Here is a 21,555-nt window from a genome sequence, read left to right as displayed (position 1 = left end):
ACAAAATGCACTTCATTAATCCCTACAAAATGCACTTCATTAATCCCTACAAAATGCACTTCATTAATCCCTACAAAATGCACTTCATTAATCCCTACAAAATGCACTTCATTAATCCCTACAAAATGCACTTCATTAATCCCTACAAAATGCACTTCATTAATCCCTACAAAATGCACTTCATTAATCCCTACAAAACTCTATATTAAGCCTTGCAAAACTTCCACGTTAACTATTAGTTTATAACATGTTGTTGTCATCCGTCGAGAGAAATGAAAGAAAATATGTAAAGCACAACGGAATGAAGAGAGAGACTGTCGTGTGAGTTTGTGAGAATGTAGATATGATGTGTGATGATTGTAGGATACCTCCGCCAGTGTCGGGAGTCCCCGTCAATAGTAGGATGCCTCCCTCATTGTAGATTGCCTCCACCACTGTAGAAGGTCTCTCCCACTGTGTGTCTCTGTCGTTGTAGAGTACCTCCGCCACTGTAGAGTACCTCCACGACTGTAGAGTACCTCCGCCACTGTAGATTGCCTCTTCATTGCAAAGTGTCTTCATCGATGTAGACGAGTGCTTCCGTCCCTCTTAACAGTCGTCGTATATCTTGCACTAAAGCAACAAACAAGTGAGGCCCTGGAAATGTACCTGAACTATTGACGTGTTTTTTGTTAGTCCTGGATTGAATTTAGTTGTTTCTTTACGGGAGAAAAAAAAATGGAGGAGAGGCCATCATTCTAGAGACCATGTTATGAACTTGAGGAAGAAACTTAAATCACAGAAGAGAAAAAAAATAGAAATTTCGTTTACTCGGATGAGCAAATATGGAAAGAACATGGCAGCTAAATTTGATTTCTTTCTGATAATTTGTAAAGGTAATCGTTACTAATTTCCAGCACAGGTATGTCTCTCTTCCACTTAAATATGTGTCTTGAGTTCAGTGTTGGTGAAAATAACGGAGATATTCATGATCGAAAGGAAATCTATTTCCTGATAATTTCTCGTTTCTTATTTCAAAGGAGTCCATACTGTCCCTGCAACTGAGAGGAGTGCAGCCTTGAAGCTGCAGGAGCCCCAGGAAAGATTGGTCGTGTCCTGGAATCATCTTCACATCATTTCTCAAACTCAAAAGAGAAACGCAGTCAGACATTACCTCATCAAAATAGAATCATTGATCTTTCAACGCCCGTGTGACACATCACTGTAATGCAGACTCTGCTTTAACATAACGTATACCGCCACGCATCCACCACCCACCCCACACTAACAGGCACCTCCGTCTCGCCATGCTATAAACAGTCATCTATATGCATACAGCGTTTTACCGTAATAGCTTGTGATATTTTGCTAATATTTATGTGATTTCTTAGGGGGAAGTGGGAAGGAGGCTAGTAGAATGAGACTGGGAGAAATGAAGAGGAAGAGCGTGGAGGAGAGAGAGAGAGAGAGAGAGAGAGAGAGAGAGAGAGAGAGAGAGAGAGAGAGAGAGAGAGAGAGAGAGAGAGAGAGAGGATAAAGAGTCAGTTGCATGAGTGGAGGGTATTGCATGCAGCCTGGCTTATTATGAACGGAGGTGCTGACTCAGCCACCTGCTATTTTTCTGCTTTCGGCTCTTCGCATCTGTTGTCTGTGTTCCTGCTGCTGGAGGCTGTACAAGGGTGTCTGTTAGCACCTAACCTGCCACCTTAAGGCTGTGCTTTAACGATTTCATGATTCATATATACACCTCACCACCCTAGGCATTACAAAGTCTTTTTGCTTGCGGTTCTGCTTAAATATACATTCACAGACTTGTTGTCCTCTTCTTCTGGTGTTTTCCTGCATGCCTGGGGCTCCACAACAAAGCTATAATCAGTTTTGCTGGTTTTATAATCCTTGTATATCATATGGCCTTTATTATCGGCAGATCTCTTTCCCTCTGTTGTTTGTGGTCAAACCTGCACGAGGGTATTCAGTCAATATAGTCAAGACAATGAAAATTTACATTTGTGTCCGAGATCCATGTAGTCACTGAGACAGTGTTTAGTCGTCGAATCACCTCATCACCTGAAGGTGTTCATGGTTTTCCGACTGGTCATTATAACTTGACGATGATGGTCTTACTGGCCCTGACAGTCTATAGGCCTAAAGTCCAGATAACCAACCAGCCCTCTGTTTCCAGATTCAGTCTTTGTCATTTGTATTTTACGGATTCTGGCTTAATGGCATCTGATTGCTTTTAGCTGTTAAATCCAACAACATACATGCGCTCGCTTCCATTAAATTTTAGAGTAAAATCAAACTTCAAACACATGTATTTCGAGTTCTACATAAAAAACATTGTAGTTATATATATATATATATATATATATATATATATATATATATATATATATATATATATATATATATATATATATATATATATATATATATATATATATATATATATATATATATATATATATATTTATAAATAAAATATATATATATATCACTGTGTTACATGCATCTTTATATGTGGAGAGAGAGAGAGAGAGAGAGAGAGAGAGAGAGAGAGAGAGAGAGAGAGAGAGAGAGAGAGAGAGAGAAAGAGTATCTATTACCTCGATTGCTTAAGACTAGCTTTGCCTTTTAGCAGGGCAAGAGTAGTATACATATGAGGAGACAGGCGAGCGCGTAATGCTCACCACAGGTAAAAGTAACATCACGAAGGGCGATTCATGCGAGCTGTGTGTTCCAAGTGTTGTGTATGAGAAGGATAGATCTTATGCCTGTGGTGTGAAAGCCAGCTGTCCACGTATGGTAAGGCAGAAAGATTACACAGCCACCTGGGCCAAGAGGGTGACACTTGACAGCCACTGAAGTGCTGGCTCACTAAACTTTTTCGATCTCGATAAAGAGAGAGAGAGAGTAAGAGAGAAAAAAAGTAATGTAAATCGTTAGATATATAAGTAAAATTATTTTCCTTCTCAAGTAATCTTTTTGTTGAATATCTTGAACTACCGTGAAGCTTCAGGATCATTCTACGAGTGACCTGCTCTCCTTCCTAATACCCACAGGTAACCTGTACCTGAGGGCAAGAGTTTTTAGTACTAGTGACTCACCTGCAGACACTCCCTGGTATCTGTGTTGATGAGCAGCGCTGGCGTCCGATATCATTTCCGTATGTTCGTGTTTGATGACCCGCTGGTCAGCTTGCCTAATGATATTGCCTCTTCAAGTCTCAATTGCCTCTCATTCCTTTGTGTATGTCTCGACCTCAGCGCGTTTCCTGTGTCTTTGTACGTTGCTAGACCATCAGGTCTCTCGTCATCTGTCCTTCCTACGTGCTTCTAAGTCTCTCTCTCTCTCTCTCTCTCTCTCTCTCTCTCTCTCTCTCTCTCTCTCTCTCTCTCTCTCTCTCTCTCTCTCTCTCTCTCTCTCTCTCTCTCTCTCTCTCTCTCTCTCTCTCTCTCTCTCTCTCTCTCTCTCTCTCTCTCTCTCTCTCTCGTGGTTTTTCAAACTTGCCATCCTTCGTCAGAATCGTACAGAGAACGTGAATAGGACAGAGGTTCGTAAGGAAAACAAAAGATGGCACGTTTGAAGTATTTCATGACAAGAAAAGGCACTTCTGGATGTGAGGGAAGGGTTCTGAACCCACACACTCGCGTCAGTCCTCCTGTTATTGAGTGCTGACAGATGTTACTTTTCATTTGCTTGTTTTTTCTACTTATTGACGAAGCATTTGCTGGTAGTGTTCCTGTCCACTGTAAGCTGAATAAATAACCAAAAACTGGTGTTTGAGGACTGTTTCATGGTTTACATAACTCTTTGCTACTCGTATCTGCCTCATATATATATATATATATATATATATATATATATATATATATATATATATATATATATATATATATATATATATATATATATATATATATATATTTGTGGTATCTATGATGCTAAATACATAGGACCTCACTGAATATTGTCTGTTGTGTCCTCATGATAAGTGGTCCTGCTCGTGGTTCCTACAAGTCTGTCGACTGTGGCTTTAAACGTAGCTACTTTTACAACTTTCTGTTGCTCGTAGGACTTTTTTCCCCTAACTGGTCTGTAGTTGAACGATCAAGGCTTTTGTGCTTCGGTCTTCCCTTGTTATCTCGTAAAATATCTTAGTTTTGTTTTACCTGCTGCTTGTTTCTAAAGACAATACTGCCTTTGGGAATCCTTGCTGGGTCCACGTGTCTCTGTTGCTTTACTCTCTTTCAGTTCGAATTAGTGCAGAACTACCTCGCTGTTTACCAAACGGGTTGAGACAGACAGACAGAAAGACAGAGACAGACAGATAATCAGAGAGAGAGAGAGAGAGAGAGAGAGAGAGAGAGAGAGAGATAGTGACAGAAGAGGGCAGCATTAGGTAGTGCGGTGCGGGAGAAGTCTATGTAGAGGCAGGAGCCACATCTACTGTGCTAGATCAAATTATCGTTCCTAGCAGACCCCGGCCTTCATCATCTCCTTCCACGTAGTCACAATAATTCTTATCCCCTGGTGTCTACAGGCGATCATGAGTTTCGCCACGACCCTGGCGCCTGGTGGCGTACACAAGGTTATCAGTGAAGTGATGCTGCTTCTTGATCCTTTGAAGCCTGTTAATCTACACCAAACTCCATCCAATATCAGAGTCGAACCAGTCTCTAGCTCTGGCGATGACCTCCGCGTCTCTCTCTCTCTCTCTCTCTCTCTCTCTCTCTCTCTCTCTCTCTCTCTCTCTCTCTCTCTCTCTCTCTCTCTCTCTCTCTCTCTCTCTCTCTCTCTCACTCTCTCGATAATTCATATCCCACGGATAGGTTTCACCAACAATAGACCGTTCCTGCCTCTATGAATGGGAACATTGAATACCACGAAATAGTTGAAAACAAAAAGATGGACCTTTATTTCACGAGTTTATGGAGTTCTGTGGCTGGGGATGAAGTCCCAAGCACTGAACTCTCAAATCAGAAAAACACACATGTAAATGAAAAATCTTTATTCTTATAAGGTTCAATATTCACTGTCATAGTTCAAAGAGACGAAGAATTATGATCGTAATCACACTTTATCACTCGTTATATCATGAGGAACGTATGCCAAGGGTAGACACTATACAATGCATCATCCTAGTAACTCGTGAAAGTTTTCTGCTACAGCGCCACAATAGCCTCATGCCAGCCTCACTGGGTTTATCATACAGCGCCCCAGTACGCACATGTACTGCTTCTCACCAGATCTACGGAGGTGTTCACTCATTATGTTCCTGTAATATACGTATACATGAGCATTGCTCTACAACTCAGCCTTCTGTTCCATCACCAGTCGGTTGCGAACCATTGATCAGTTGGCTAACAGACAGGAAACAGTTAGACGTTAGCTTGTTAACACTTGAGCAACAGTCAGACGCTAGTCAGGCACTAGCGAGATATAATGTGTTCACCAACCAGGCAACGGCCAGTTGCGAACCTTACACCAATCATACACTAACGAGGCACCAGCCGTACAACAACCAGATGCCAGCTATATACCAACAAGAACGAGAAAGCACGCGGCCTATATCGTGTTGGTTGATCGACCTGGTTCTTCCTATTAGTAGTGGTGTTTAGAGAGGATGGAGGGTGCTCGTGGAGCCTAGGAACACTGGCTTTTTTCTACTCTGGAAATGGGGTACTGTATTTGAGGGTTTGGTGGTTCCATCTGCCATTGGTAGTGGTGGAGAGCTGCTGGAGTCTTGAGGGAGCTAGTCTCTTCTGCCAGAGATGGTGGCGATGGTGAAGAAGCTGGTGGAGTCTTGGGAAAGTCAATCACTTCTACCAGCAGTGGTGGCGGTGGTGGTGGTTGGGACGGAGCAGCTGTTGGATATTGGAGTATAAAACGAGCCGGCTCCTTCTCCCTAAGTGTCAGGGACCTGGAAAACTGGAACTGTGCATCACACAAGGTGACGATACAGAAGTGTGTCGACAGTGAGGATACAGAGTGCTCAGTCTGCCTGCCGTGGCGAGATGACGGTAGGATGTTGGGAGTTTCTATTATCCGATTTGGTGTTTTCTTCACTGCTGAAGACATGGAGTGTTGAAATGATGGAGAGTGGAGATGCGAGCGTGCTGGATCAATGGAGTATTCATGCGCCGGGAGGCATTGACGCTAGGGACTTTCAGGTGCTGGAATATTGGAGCGTTAGCATGCAGGGATTTCGGAGGAATGTTGTACTGGAGTGAAGAAAGTCTGCGGTGTGAGGGGGAGATTCACGAGGTGTATCAGCCATTACTGAGGTGGTGATTGCTACGCTGGTCACAGAGAAGAGACGAATGTGGTTGGAAAAAAAATAAACTGTAAGGTTTTGATGTTAAACTGTGTCATTAGTGGTGGCTGGTGTGGCTCATGGGTACTGACACTACGTATGGGAAGACTTCACATACTTATACACTCTCTCTCTCTCTCTCTCTCTCTCTCTCTCTCTCTCTCTCTCTCTCTCTCTCTCTCTCTCTCTCTCTCTCTCTCTCTCTCTCTCTCTCTCTCTCTCTCTCTCTCTCTCTCTCTCTCTCTCTCTCTCTCTCTCTCTCGCGCGCGCCTTATTTGACATCGAAGAAAAAAAATACAATGCTCTAAACCACGCCCCACAATTGTTATTTCTACTCTCTGAAGACTATACTACCATTGCAAAACAAATGGATTCCATATTCAAATCTAGTTTTGATGTGTAACTTTCTTTTTTTTCATTTCTAAGCGTGCTTGCTTGATGAAAAATATGTAGACAGAAAGTCAATCAAGCACTGAGGATTTTTTATTTCTTCCTTCAACAATCCTTCAAAATACTCAGTCTTCTCTTCATCTCACCTCTACCTTTTCCCACGTCCACATTTGCCCCCTTCTTTGATATTTCCATCTGGAAATTAGTTTGGTGAGAAGTGCTGGTGACAACTTTGCGTAAGATGAAGTGTGGCAAAGTGGCCTGAGCGAATGGTACTGCAGTTGAATCTCTCAAGAAAGAGGATCGAGTCATTAACCTCCCTCATTACCTTGATCCAAGCGACCCTTTAACAGGATTCGTGTCTTTGGTCTTCTTCCTTATTAACCCTAAGTTCAAAGGCCTCACCTCATCGCTTGGTCCGAGGTGCTAATCAGTCATAATCTACGGTCTAGCCTTCCTCGTCAGCCTTTGACCTGAAGTTCCTCTTCCGTAACACTTGGCCTGACATATGTCCTCCATAAACCTTAGCCAGGCATCTATCATCCTCAGCAGTTAATTTAGCCGTCTTCGCTATCTCCTGGCCAGGATGCCATTTTCCCCAAGATTTGCGATAGTCCGCTCTCCCCTCAGTGATTGTGGAGGTCGTCTTCCTCTTCAGTCCTGATCCTGGATCTTGGCATCTTATCTTCCTCGTACCTGAGACTGGCCTGCCGCCTCCTTGTGCCTCGGCCCGGTATCCGTTCCCGTGTTTAGATTGACTGCTCTTATTCTTAACACTTTGCTGAGCCACTTTCTTGCCTATTCTTTAACCTGGTCCACCTTTTCCTTATACTAGTCTGTCTTGCTCTCCAGCACTTGTCTTCGTTTCCCCAGTTCTCAGTCTGTCTTTACTGCGATTCTGTCCTGGTTCTAATTGCTCAGTCCCTCAAACTGGTCTTCCTACTACTCAACCCTTGACGTGACTTACGTGTTTCTTAACCTTTGAGCCAAATACTTCAGCCACTGACTCAATGTTTTTGTTCCTAAAGCTGGCCTCCTTGCTCAACAAACTGGCCTCTCTGCTCCACAAGCTGGTCTCTCTGCTCCATAAGCTGGCCTCCTTCCTCCACAAGCTGGTCTCCCTTCTCCACAAGCTGGCCTCCTTCCTCCACAAGCTGGTCTCCCTTCTCCACAAGCTGTCTTCCCTGCCCCACAAGCTGGCCTCCCTACTCACAAGCCGTACCCCCTCCTCAAAAGCTTTGGTCTGAAATGCTTCCCTCTTCACCGTGCTCGTGTAGTCGGTGCTTTACATCATTCACTATTGATCCTGAATACATTACGTGCGTCCTCTCTTCTCTCTCCCCCACCCCTCCTCTCCTTACTTCATCCCTCACGCTACCGACCTTTTCTCACACGTTCATCACTCTCCTTCTCTCTCTCACTCTCCTCACTTCCCCGGCCACCTCTCACCTCACCCTCCGTTTTCACTGATATTCTGAAAAAAAAAGGACGAGGGTTTGCGAGGCAGACGTATGTCACCTCAAAGTTTTTAAACTTCCTCACACATCTGAAACTCATGGTAGCTTCAAGTGATGGCGAGGCACCCGTGACGAGAATTCAGCTCCTGTTCACTGCAAGTTAAAGAAAGATATTTTCATGTTACGCGTTGGCCAATAGGTATTAGGTTCCGCTGAAAACACTAGTGGTGGACGCTACCTTGTGCTGAGGAGCAACGAGGTGGTCGATCCTGACGAGGAAACTGTCGTTCCAGGGGTGGGTCCTTCCTGACGTTGAGCAGCGACAAGGACATGGTAGGCTACCCTGATGACACTGAGCGGCTTCTCAGTGCTGGATCCTACCTCGTGTCGAAGAGCGGCAGGAAGTTTACGTTAACCTGGCAGAGGCCAGCAACATAGTGGTAGGGAAAAGACAGACCCTCCTGCAAATGATGAATGTTGTTTCAAATTGTATTACCTTTGGTGAGGGGCCGAGGGTGAGAGCATCATGCTGGTATTGCAATTGAGAGGCGTCTGTAAATATATAGTACTTTGTCCTTTCATAGTTCACTGAAAGTGACAGTAATTATCAACATTGTCCTGGGACAGTGGCAGAACGGGTGAGTTATGGTAGTGTCGCTCAGGTGGAAACTGGTAGAACATTATTCTCTTGCTATATGTATCTGGGATGATATAGTGTCAGTGGCTACGTTATCCTTGCTACCCAGCTAAGAAGAAGAGACACAAAAGATAACGCATACCGAAGACAGTAATGGGAGCGCTGATGAGAGTTCTAGGATACCATGGAAGGGAATATAAGAAAACTTAGCTCAGCTCTCTCAGGGGAGGTAAGGAAGATCCGGAGAGCAACTGCAGGACTAGGTAATGCAGGACCTTGACGTCATAACCATCATCAACATCCAACTAGCGAGAATAAACATACACAGTGAAGGATTAGGATTGTGTACATCATGTACGTACACGATTGTGTACATCATGTACGTACATGATAAAGTGGCAGCGTGAGGGGGTGTTAGTGGCTATGTTGCCCTTAATAATGGAGCAGGATCGTTCATAGCTGTGTTGTTGTCCCTGTTATTGTTGCATAATTGTTGATGGCTATGTTGTCCTTGGTAGTACAGCATGGGTGTTGGTGATTTGATTATTCTCTCTCTCTCTCTCTCTCTCTCTCTCTCTCTCTCTCTCTCTCTCTCTCTCTCTCTCTCTCTCTCTCTCTCTCTCTCTCTCTCTCTCTCTCTCTCTCTCTCTCTCTCTCTCTCTCTCTCTCTCTCTCTCTCTCTCTCTCTCTGTATCTCCCTCTCTGTTACAAGTGAAAAGCAATTACCGAGATTGTGAAGGTAGCGCTAAAAGTTAAGTATATTGACGGAAGAAAGGGAAAGCGTAGACTGCAGTGGACTGGCGACGTTAGAGAAGCATTTGGAATAAATACGAGCTTTTTCAACAGTGGAGAAAGACAGTGCAATGGAAACACGACTCCAGTAATAGCATGGCCAGGAGTGACGAAGAATTAAAGAAACGAGAGAGAGTTGTTCACTATAAACTGTAAGCAGAACCGTAGGAGTGGGAGGAGGAAGAAGAGGATAAATAGGAGCAAGAGTAGCAGTAGGAAGAGGAGAAAGAGCACGAGGATGGGAGGGAGAGGAGGAGAACAAGAAGGAATGACAACGTGGAAAGCAAATGTAATACAACAGCATTTCCAATGAAGGGACAACATTGGTAGCAAGACAGATCGAGCAGCGGTAGAGCGCCAGGAGAGGATGGTGTTGCACTTGTACGTATACACAAAACACCAGAGCGACCCCTCTAGTGGTCCGGCAAGAGCTATCACATCCCAGTGCGAAAGAAAAAAAAAATATACGAAATATGGATGAGAAATTTGCAGGGAGAATATAACCGTTGGCGCAGATTGGGAAGGTCTATGAGCGGATGTGAGAGGACGACCCAGGAGTCCGGCGGAGTGATACCATGGAGAATATGAGCGCAACAGCAACAGTCCACTGGCATAGCTGGAGGGTGGTAAGAGGAGACGTCTGAACAGCACTACCCTCCCTCTCCCTTCGACGGTACCGGAATTAAGAGAGCGGAGTTACGAGGAAAGACTAAGAGGCCTATTAATTTGTTTACTAAAGAAGAGAGAAAAGTGAGGGGTAACCTGATCACGACCTTTGATACTAAGAGAGAAAAGTGAGAGATAACCTGATCACAGCCTTTGATATCAAGAGAGAAAAGTGAGGGATAACCTGATCACAACCTTTAATATTTTCCTTAACCAGACTGATGACACAAACAGTTAACAGTCCTTTATAGTTCTCGTATGTACTCGAATGTGTGTAAAAAGATATATATATATATATATATATATATATATATATATATATATATATATATATATATATATATATATATATATATATATATATATATATATATATATATATATATATATATATATATAAAGAGATTTCCCTAATAGGAGCTAGACAAAACTGATTTAAGTATATAAATTTAGCAAGCTCGCTGAATGCACAACCATGAGAGTGGTCCACGCGCCATCTGTATATATCTTACTCTTTTCCTCCTCTTTATCTCCTTTTCCATTCCGCCGTCCCACCTCTTCTGATCCTCACCGTCTTTACTAAATCCTCACCGCTACCACCACCACCTTCCTGGAGATCAATGTATATAGCGATATTGCTATACCTTCACGCATAACGAAGACGCTAATTATGTACAAAACTGTGTTAATAAACACAACTAATTAATTGGTTCATTCTTAAGGTGTATGTTTGACATGCAAAAATAGAAAAAGTTGCTTTTGAAGTGAGTTGAGGCAAAGTCCCGCGTGCCTGGATGAAAGTACATAATATCCTTTTGACACGCGGGTAGTGAGGAGGAGCCTTGGTGACCCGGTGATTAAGCCTGAATCTTGGAGTCAGGTTTACCATGTGAAATATGGCTGTCACTACACATTATGCAGGAAGACATCCTTACACATATGACGCCCCTTGTGGGGTAAAGGATCTCACAAAAGCTCTTGATATATTATGCATCTCCCTTTGTAAGATTCTCACAGGCTTCCTTTCAACAGTTGATAGCGATTTTTATGAATATCTAAAACATGTTTACAGTAATCAGTATGAAGAAGAGAAGATAGATTTCGTCGTCTGGTGTCGTCGTATTTCGTGAGCGAGTCCAGATACTTTTTCTCTAGCCAAGCACATGTAGTTGTTGAAGCCTTGGTTCTTATCTCGTAAGACTTCGAAAGATATACACAAGTTACGATTTATTTTCATCTGATTTCCATACATATAACACAGTTAAAACCTAGGCTTCATCAAAAGCACAAAAGAGGATCATCAAAAATATCAATTTGAAAAAGATTCCGAAACGAAAGATTCAAAACCCAAACTTCAGATTTGACCAGAGAGACTTAGAATCTTTGGTATGTAGGAAGGACCAGAGAGGACTTCAAAAACCCCTTGAACTCCAATCTTTATTCATTACAAGTAAGGGACAGTGAAGACATTAAATAATATAGTATCGTTATGGGCTTACTTATCACTATGAATGGGAGAGAAAAAACTCTACATCCTGTAAAAATACTTTTCCAGTTTTGATGGTTTACATTCTGCACGCATCGTTGTCATCAGATCTGATACAATCTTCAATGTGTGTCTCTCATTGGCTTGACCCAGTCTGTGTTCCTATCCAAGACACATCGTGATTGGAACAAATACATATTGGGTTATTGACTCATTCCACATTCCCCTGCATCTGCACGCTAACCACGAAGTTTGTGGTCTCTTTTCATGAGCTCAGTTTCCACAATAACCGTGATTATTCTTTCTTCAGTTTCTTCAAATCTGTCATAATGGTTCGAAGAGAAGCAGAATGAAATGCGTCATTGACTGACTCCATCTCTTGTTAGTCTTGTCCTGGCAAACACGTCTTTTAGGCTATGGTTCCTTTACGTATGGTCTAACTCTCATGTGTCCAGAATGAAAATCTCTTTTACATGTTTGTGATATGTTATCTAACAATGAACAGTGTTCCAAGGCTTCCCTTCCCAAGCATGTACGAAAAGTAATTCTGTTTTCGATTCAGTGTTTAGGTCACTTTTCATTTTATAAGTGTTTCCCGAACAATACGCTTTGAACAGTGACATGATACAGTAACATGTCATTTTCCACTTATATTCTAAATGCGTTTAGTATATGTTGCAGTTATGTAAGACGGGTGATGCATCGCAAGAGGTCACATCTTAGGGGGAACTTCTTTCACAGGTGCCATTGATTCCCAGACTTTGTTCTCTCACGGCAAATTTTCCATGGATTCATTACGTATGCTAATCTGTTCATTGCTTGGCTTTGTTCTAGCCGTTACTGTATTAGGTCGTTTCCCTCGTGAATCAAGGGATAAGTAATACCATCAGCATATATAATATCCTCTCTGTGCTGATTGGGATCTGGGGACATGAGAATCGTAAACGCTGTCGGTAAGTCTCTGAAGATCATCATCCCTTCCCTGCATTAAGTTCTAATCTTGGCAATTCCATCCATAGTCGTGCTGGAAAGCGCAGATGTAATACCTTAATTAGACGCAGTCATGCAGCTGCCACGGTGGTGTTCATCTTCGTCATACGCCTCACTGATGTCTTTCAACGCAAATGTTCCCTTCCTACCGGGAAGACGTAATTAGGTAGTCCAACATTTGCGAGCTGAATCTAACAGTATGTCCCCCATCCTTGGTGCAAATACCTTCGTACCCAGATTCATCACAATCACTTACTGAGTCTGTTGGAGCCATAACTAGAGGACTTTGGGACGAAGTCTTACCAACACTGGTTGAAATGCTACAGAGAACGAATAAAGAAAAAGCCGGAAACCCCCCAAAAATTCATTTTTGATGACCTACGGCAACATGACTTCCATCCGGCTGAAGGAGACAGAAAAACTCCGTAAAAGACATTAGCTAACAGCACTTAGGAAAAGCTGACAGCGTCCATCTAATGCTGATGATGTTGCCTATTGCTATGTTTTTTAGGAAGCTTCGCTGTTTGACCTTTGATCCCTTAAGATCCTTTCAAAAATCTATATGAAAAGAATTAGATAAAACGACAGATCAAGGCATACTGAACCGGGTACATGTCTCCCAGTTTTCGTGTATATCGCACCAAAAACGAAGGAATGACACTGTTTTCTGGTTATTGTTGGAGGGGAATCTAAAATGTAAATACGATAAGAACAAAAAACATAACATAAGCAACATGTCACCATTCCTCTGGAAAGAGACATGATTACTAAGGTCGTGAATACCTGTAGTGGGTAAATGAAAGAAAGAATCCTCTTAACCTCTTGGTATCATTCAAGAAAAATAAATGAATCCATGAGCGTCAGATTCATCGCAGAGTCCAGTACAACATAAACTAGTTACGTTGCCCTGAAACTCACTAAACTCATGATGGACGATGTCGGTCTTGGTTACAGTATTCACAGGAACAAACTGATAATTCCTGAATGACATAAATATAATACCAACAGGACAGAGTAGTGTACTTTAATCACCATTGTACTGTTTTCCTGGCTCTGTGGATTTTGTATAAATCCATATGTACATCTTATTCTCTGAAGGCAATCTATCAAAAGCCATACATACACCTCACGTCCTGGAGGGAATTTATTAGAAGCATTGCATACATCTTAACCCCATAAGTCCTCCAGCGCACTTTAGTAATCGACAAAAATGCAGCATATGCATTTTACCTCTCCTCTAAAGCAACACGAAGCACTTTACAAACTGGATGACGTGTTGTCACTACTCTTTTGAATTACTTTCATCTACGTGACACTCGCTACTAAACCATTCTCTTTGAAACAAGAAAAAAAAAGGTTCCTCACAAAAAGCTTTGCGTGCATCAACTTCAACTGGATCGAGCTGTTCGACCATGGGTCGAGCTGCTTCAGCATGAGAACGAAATTTTTCGTCTCTGATTTTCTTTTCTGAAAGAAGAAAAATCTTAGGTTGCTGCTGAATACCATTACTAATCATCCAGAGTTCTGGATGGGAGTTAAGTCCATGGAATTTCGAATCAACACCTGAAGCTTCGGTTCATCGATTCTTCTGTTCGACCAGATGAAACAGAGGATGGTGAAAGAAAATGAATATAATATTATGAAGGGATTTGATAGGTCATATGACTGTGAATCCTAATCATGGAATGAAATGAAACTAAGGATGAAAAGCATGATCATCAAAATGATAATAGAAATTACAGTAACAAAGATCTTAATCAATTAAATAGTTTCAATTGTCATTTAACTAGCTATTATCTTTATCATCTTTATCCTAATCATGATCATTACCATCATTATCTTTAACACATAAATCTATATGAAAACACCGGCAGAAAAGTCTATGATGAAAGATATTCATTATGAAACTACTACTATACTACTACTACCACTATCATTACTACTTCTGCTACTAATAATAATGATAATAATGATGATAATAATAATAATGATAATAATGATAATAATAATAATAATAATAATAATAATAATAATAATAATAATAATAATAGTAACGATAATAATAATGTCTGTTTCCACGCGCAGGGTACATACATACAAGGTGGGGTTCAAGCTTGTATGTTGGGTACACCCTGTCCTCATCGTCCCGCACATAATTATCAACCAAGATACAAGCTGTCTCCCCTCGCCTAGTTCATGCTAGTAAGAGAAGTTACTAAGATCTATATCAGTGATTTCAACCAGGGTGACACAGATATCTACCAGAGATGACGCACATATCTACCAGAGATGATATAGATATGTACTAAGGGTGGCGCGGATATCTAACTGAGTGTTGCAGAAGTTTTCATTCATTCATTATTGCAATGAGATAACTGTTTCTTTAAACTATAGCAGAAATCCGAGAATATCTTTTTCTGTTAATATGCTAGACTGAATAAAGGTCTTACGTTCCTAACTTAGAAGTAGCATAACGCTTACACAACAACATTTTGTAAGTAAAGTTTAAGAAATATTGCATAGGACAGAGGTACCACCAAATATGATAGATATGGGACAGGGAAGCAGCGAAGCGCGAGAGATATGTTAGAGGGGTAACGCAAAATATAAATGTGGGATGGACTGCAGCGAAATATGATACATGGGCGGGAAAGCGCCGCAAAATGTGATAAATATGGGAGATGGTGTGCCGAGTGATAGGTTAGTTATGGGATGGTCGTGTTGGGAAATATGGTAAATGAGATTAAGGTGACCAATGAAAATAAAAATGTTGAAAAGCACTGCTCTATACGCCACTTCTCATAACTTTTTAATCCATGACCGTAAGCCCCAACCAGAGCCCAAGATACTCACGCAAGCTTCAAGAGATTAGTTTGGTGTAGCTAAACGACAGAGACAGTAAGAAGTTGAAAAAGAAAAAAACACTAAGGCTTAAGCTTGGAGTCTGACAGCGGATGGGAGGGAGGCTGCTAAAATGGTCCAAGGTCAAGCTAGGTCAGGTCAACCCACCAGCAACAGGAAGTTAGTTATTCATATTACTATCATCACCCCCTCCCTCCCCACACACACACACACACAAACACACTCTCAACCCCCCACCCCACCCCACCCCACCCCCACCGACGCAGGGATCAAAGGGGTGTAGGTCCACTAACGAGGGTTCGTGACAGCCAGCCAATGGTATGGGGTAATGAACGACCTCGTCGCTATGCTAACTGTCCTCGTTAGACCCTGATGTGCTGCTGTCAGTATGTACCTATGTACGTGTGTACACCATAACCCATCCTCATACTGATCTCTCTCTCTCTCTCTCTCTCTCTCTCTCTCTCTCTCTCTCTCTCTCTCTCTCTCTCTCTCTCTCTCTCTCTCTCTCTCTCTCTCTCTATCTATCTATCTATCTATCTATCTATCAATAACTCAACGCATTTACTAAATATGTTTTTTCTCCCGGTATCCTTCCGTCAAGTAAGTTATCGACCCCAAACCACCTCGGTCACCCACCTCGTCGGCTCGTGTCGCTTGGGGCGAGAGAGAGAGAGAGAGAGAGAGAGAGAGAGAGAGAGAGAGAGAGAGAGAGAGAAGAGGGTGAGGCAGCAGCACCAGCGGTGTGCAACACACGGCAACCTGAGAAGCTCCAGGTATGTGAGGGAGGGTAGGTTTCCTCTGATCAGCCTGGATGACTCGAGCCAAAGTATGGAAGGGTTCCTTTCGTCTTCCTTCTCTGACCAGCTGACCTGGAGTTATGGCTAGGACTTCAGCTCATACTACTGATGTAAGCTTATGAAATGAGTAGGAAAAGAGGGAAAAGAGCAAGGTGCCAAGCGGGGATTTTTTTCCTCCAAGGCTCAGTCATGTGTTCTTGACGCTACCTCGCTAACTTTATTCCATCCAGTACGTGACTCTTCTGAATGTTCAAATCCCGATACTGAAGAGACTCATCACTCCAGTTTTTCTATCTCCTTGGAGTTTACCCTCACATTTGTTCTTTCCATTTCCGACGTCTTGATTTTCAGTCATTCTTTCTTCGCTTATCTTCCCCACGGTTCAGGGGCCAGACAGCTGGAGTGCTCCGTGGCACACGGCGACACACTACACCAGCGGAGGGGCATGTGGTGCTAGAACTCCTTCCTTCACTTCGTCAGAAATCTGAGCGGCGGTCGCTGATTTCCCATTTTCCGTTCTCTCTTGATTAGTATCCGGACACCAGTCACCGATATTCTCCGTCTTCGCCGTCTCTCGTGATCAGTAATCCAGACGCTGGTATGTGATGTCCTGGTGGTATTGCTCCCCTGTAATCAACGTAGGCATTATCTTCCTCCTCTTCCCTTCCCTCCTCTGTTCCTCTCTTTTTTTCTTCCCTCCTCCCCTTCCTCCTCCTCCTCCCAATTTTCCAGCGTCATTTTCTTTTCTTTTCCCTCCCTCTCTCTTGTTCCTTCGCTTTCATCTCTCTGTCTCATCTCTTGTCGTTTCATCTCTCTTCCTCTCCCGTTATCTTACAGTCTTCGTCTTCGCTGTCCGTCCCTCATCCATCTTCCCGGCCACACAAGTGTTTTTCTTTTCAGTGGTTTCATACTAGAGGAAAGTATCTATTACGGTCTTTATGTCCCGCCACATAAATAAGGAGACATTATATTGTAGCCCAAGTGTCGCTGTCTGAGTGTCTGTTCTTGGTATGCTACAGTTTTTTTCTCCTTTTGTTCTAGCCAAAGAAGCTGTGGATTCATGCGTCAAAACAAAGTTATAAACGGACAAAAAGGGACGATTACGTTCTTATAAACAAAAGAGTAACTGTCATTCAAGTCAGAGCAATAATAAGACATTCAGATATATGGCTGCCACAGTTCACTGTGAACATATAATGTTACATACGGGCTGGATGACATATTGTGTTCTTCCTGCATATGGGAATGTATGGTGTGTGTGAGGTGTGTGTGTATAGCAGCAGGCAGCACATGCATGCGAAACTTAAGCACGACAACCTTACTAAAACTCAAGGCTTAGATCTTTACATCGATATATGGGTTTTTGAAAGTTCAAGTTCTGACATTTGTTTTTTTACTAAAAAGAATCAATCATGTCACAGGGTCAACCTTTCAGTTTAGAGTTTGTACCTTCCATACACACTGAGGTTCTCTGATCCCTAGTTGTCATACGGGAGTGAATATATCTTCGCTTCACTTTCATAAACCATTTACTCTGAAAATATCATTATGGTAATGATTAAGTCGAAAACATAGTAGCATTCGGATGCCGAATGGATGTTCACTGCTGAGTCTACTGGCCAAGGTGTCCTACACAAGGAACAGCTACCATCGAAAATGGTGACTGTGAGACTGTGATGAAGCAGAATCACCACACAGCACTCACACTATTGCGCTTATTAGCGACAACCCACTCCTGTGGATGGCTGCTCATTAACCTTTTAAATGTGTGGCGCGTCCGCAAATATCAGGTTTAACAGTGTATTGGTATGAGTTGGTTAATCGAAATTTCATGTGAGTATGACGATATACCGCCTATATATCAAGGCTGCTTCATCTAAGCTTCATGTATGATGATACTATATATATATATATATATATATATATATATATATATATATATATATATATATATATATATATATATATATATATATATCAAAGCTGGCTAATCTAAGTTCCATGTGAGTATGACGTTACAGTGCATTTATATCAAAGGTAAAGATGGTTCGGATCACCCTCGTAGTTGGTCCAGAAGTGGTTGCAGCATGAAATTACAGTTGTTGCGCATAGCTGCTATATTAATTCCCTGTGTTATTAGGGGGTTACGAGGTTGGGTATTACGGCGTTCATTTGAAAAGCCTTTCCTGTTTACGAAAATTGAGTGGTGCTATTTGTATCCATAACCATTCCGAGCGGGGGAGGGGAAAACATCCAATTGTAACTGTGTGGCAATTAATTTTCAGACATAGAGTGTTCTCCTCACTAGCGGAGCAGGAGCTCAAGTCACACAGACGGAGCCTCTGTAGATCGTACGTGGGAGGATGTCTGGTGACTTCAGAGACCTTGTTCCACTAAGAACTGAAAGTAACTTTGCCTTTTTACGCTTTCCACGGACCACCTCGACGACGTAGAGAGAGAGAGAGAGAGAGAGAGAGAGAGAGAGAGAGAGAGAGAGAGAGAGAGAGAGTGTGTAAGTTTAGATTCCACAAGACACACTCAGTCCTGCAAGTGATGGACGTTGTTAGTGAACCATTGTTTATCAAGTGTTCTTTATTTTTTCGCCTTTACTTGTTGTTCAACAATATCACTTTGCTGTAAGTTTTGGGTGATATTAGAGCGTAAAACTACCGAACGCATCTTTACCCTCAACAACAAAGGCAAATGTCGGGACGGACTTAACCCGAGTCTTGTCCAAAATTTAATCAAGTCTCAGCCTGTTTTGTACAGAGACTCGCCCAGGTTCTGAACCATGATTCAGCCAGGTTTTGAACGATGATTCAGCCAGGTTCTGAACCATGATTCAACCAGATTTTGAACTAGAATTAAGCCAGGTTCAAGAAGACCTCGTTAAAGTCTGAACCAAGTTAACCTTGGTCAGTAAGCACTTTGTTCAGCTGTTTATGGAGTCTAGTAGATAACAAAACATATCAATGTTTAACCTCCTCTAAACAACTCGGCCAAATCTTATGTATGTCCTGTAGACTTTTCGAAGGTAAAACAACATTTCTAGGGATTCATTCTTTTAATAGAAAGCAGAATCTTTCGCTCCTGTTGTTTCACGTCTTTTCTTTATTTACTTATTTTCTCATCACTATTCCCACACACCCACACTACCAGTCCAGGTGAACGTATCCGCCTCCACTACATTCATGTACAATGAACCAGTATTTCCCGCCCCTTCTGTATCGACCAGCACCGCGGTTTCAGAAAGAAATATATTCTGCTAGTCATCTCATGTAATAGTGCTGCACTCCACAACGGTTGCGTTCAGGGGTTTGCAAGACGGTAACATGTTTCATTGATCATCGGAGAATTGTACATGCTTTCACACGAACCCTGGCAAACCTGGTTTAAGAGGAGAATTCTTTCCGACTTTTCAAATATATTTCATCGTGGGTTTGCCTCAATTTCACTTTTCTAATGCTTTTCTTTAAACATTTTTTTTTCAGTTTCCTCTCATTGTTTTTGATGCGACTGTTTCTAGTGTTGCTGCAGCTGGTGAAGCGTTCCTGTTGCTGTATCCGTTGCTACGTATGCTCCTGCTACTCCCGGTAGAAATGTTGCACACTCTTTCAACATGTCTGCAGCTGCTACTGTTGCTGCCACTGATGGTGCTCTGAGGGTGTAGCTTTACTGCTTCCGCTACTAGCGTTGCTTTCATTGGCGCTACTGTGTTGCGGAAGGCATGTTGCTTCTGCTACTGTACCCGGTACCACTGCCGCTGCTACTTGCTGATGAGTAACGGCTGAGACTTGTGCTGGTTTTGTTATGCTCGTTTCTACAAATGATGCTGCCTGCTTACCACAGGGCTGTTGTGACTATAACTGCTATTACTGCTGCTGTTGCTACTACCAGTGTTACTGTCACTATTACTATTGTAGTAGTAGCAGTAGCAGTCCTGTTTGTCCTACTGCCGTTGCTGTGACTAAGACCCCTCTACTAATGATGTTCCCTGTTACTGCAGCTCCTGCTGCTACCTCTGCTCCTGCTCCTGTTGCTTGCTTCTGTTAGCGCTTACTGCAAAATATTCAGCTTTGATAGTCGCTCCCTCAGTCTCATTTTCCAGAGCTCTTGTCATGGCTACTCGTACCTGCCGGGGCGGCATCTGTACTGCCAGACGTAATTATGCTAACGAAGTCAATGTATACCAATTAGCACAGCGCCTCGTTTAATTTCCCTGGCTGGATTACCACTAGCCACTTTTCTATTCCCTCTAAACCGCGGCGCTGACGGTAATAAGCGCACAAAAATACAACTCTTCAAAAGTTTACAGAAAACACCGAAGGAAAACCTGGCGTGTGCAAGCAACCATTACATCAGGGATTTAAGCAATGCGTGATGAAATCCTTTCTTCAAGAAGCTTTCAAGCATTTACATGCGTTGTACTGTCTCTACGGGCAGTGTGTTCCTCCTCACGTAGAGCCAGTGAAGCCCATTCTACAGCGTTATGTATATTCCTTCTGTAGCAACGTGTAAGTACGTCTGGTGTCAGAGCTTCACTCATGTCCTACGTACCAGTAGACGATACTACAGAGTAGGGAAAATTTGGTTTCGGCACGGAGTAACTTAACGTGTATTGATGATATCTTTCTTCCAGCTGCTTTACTATGATTGTATCTTACTTTCAGTTGTTTTGTAATGATTACTTACAGCGTTTCTTCCATATTTTTCCCTATAATTAAGTTTATGGTTCCATGGCTCCATGGAAGCAGAAGTGAATCATAGGGTGGGGGAGGAGGCGAAAGTTCTGGGAGCGTTGAAAAGTGTGTGGAAGGCGAGAACATTATCTCGGAAAGCAAAAATGGTATGTTTGAAGGAATAGTGGTTCCAACAATGTTATATGGTTGCGAGGTGGGCTATAGATAGGGTTGTGCGGAGGGTGGATGTTTTGGAAATTAAATGTTTGAGGACAATATGTGGTGTGAGGTGGTTTGATCTAGTAAGTAATGAAAGGGTAAGAGATGTGTGATAATAAAATGAGTGTGGTTGAGAGAGCAGAAGAGGGTGTATTGAAATGGTTTGGTCACATGGAGAGAATGAGTGAGGAAATATTGACTAAGAGGATATATGTCAGAGGTGGAGGGAATGAGGAGAGGTGGGAGACCAGATTGGAGGTGGAAGGATGGAGTGAAAAAGAT

The sequence above is a fragment of the Panulirus ornatus genome, chromosome 3 (assembly GCF_036320965.1).
Source record: "Panulirus ornatus isolate Po-2019 chromosome 3, ASM3632096v1, whole genome shotgun sequence".
In the NCBI taxonomy this organism is placed as follows: Eukaryota; Metazoa; Arthropoda; class Malacostraca; order Decapoda; family Palinuridae; genus Panulirus; species Panulirus ornatus.
Note: the sequence above shows the minus strand (reverse complement) of the source record.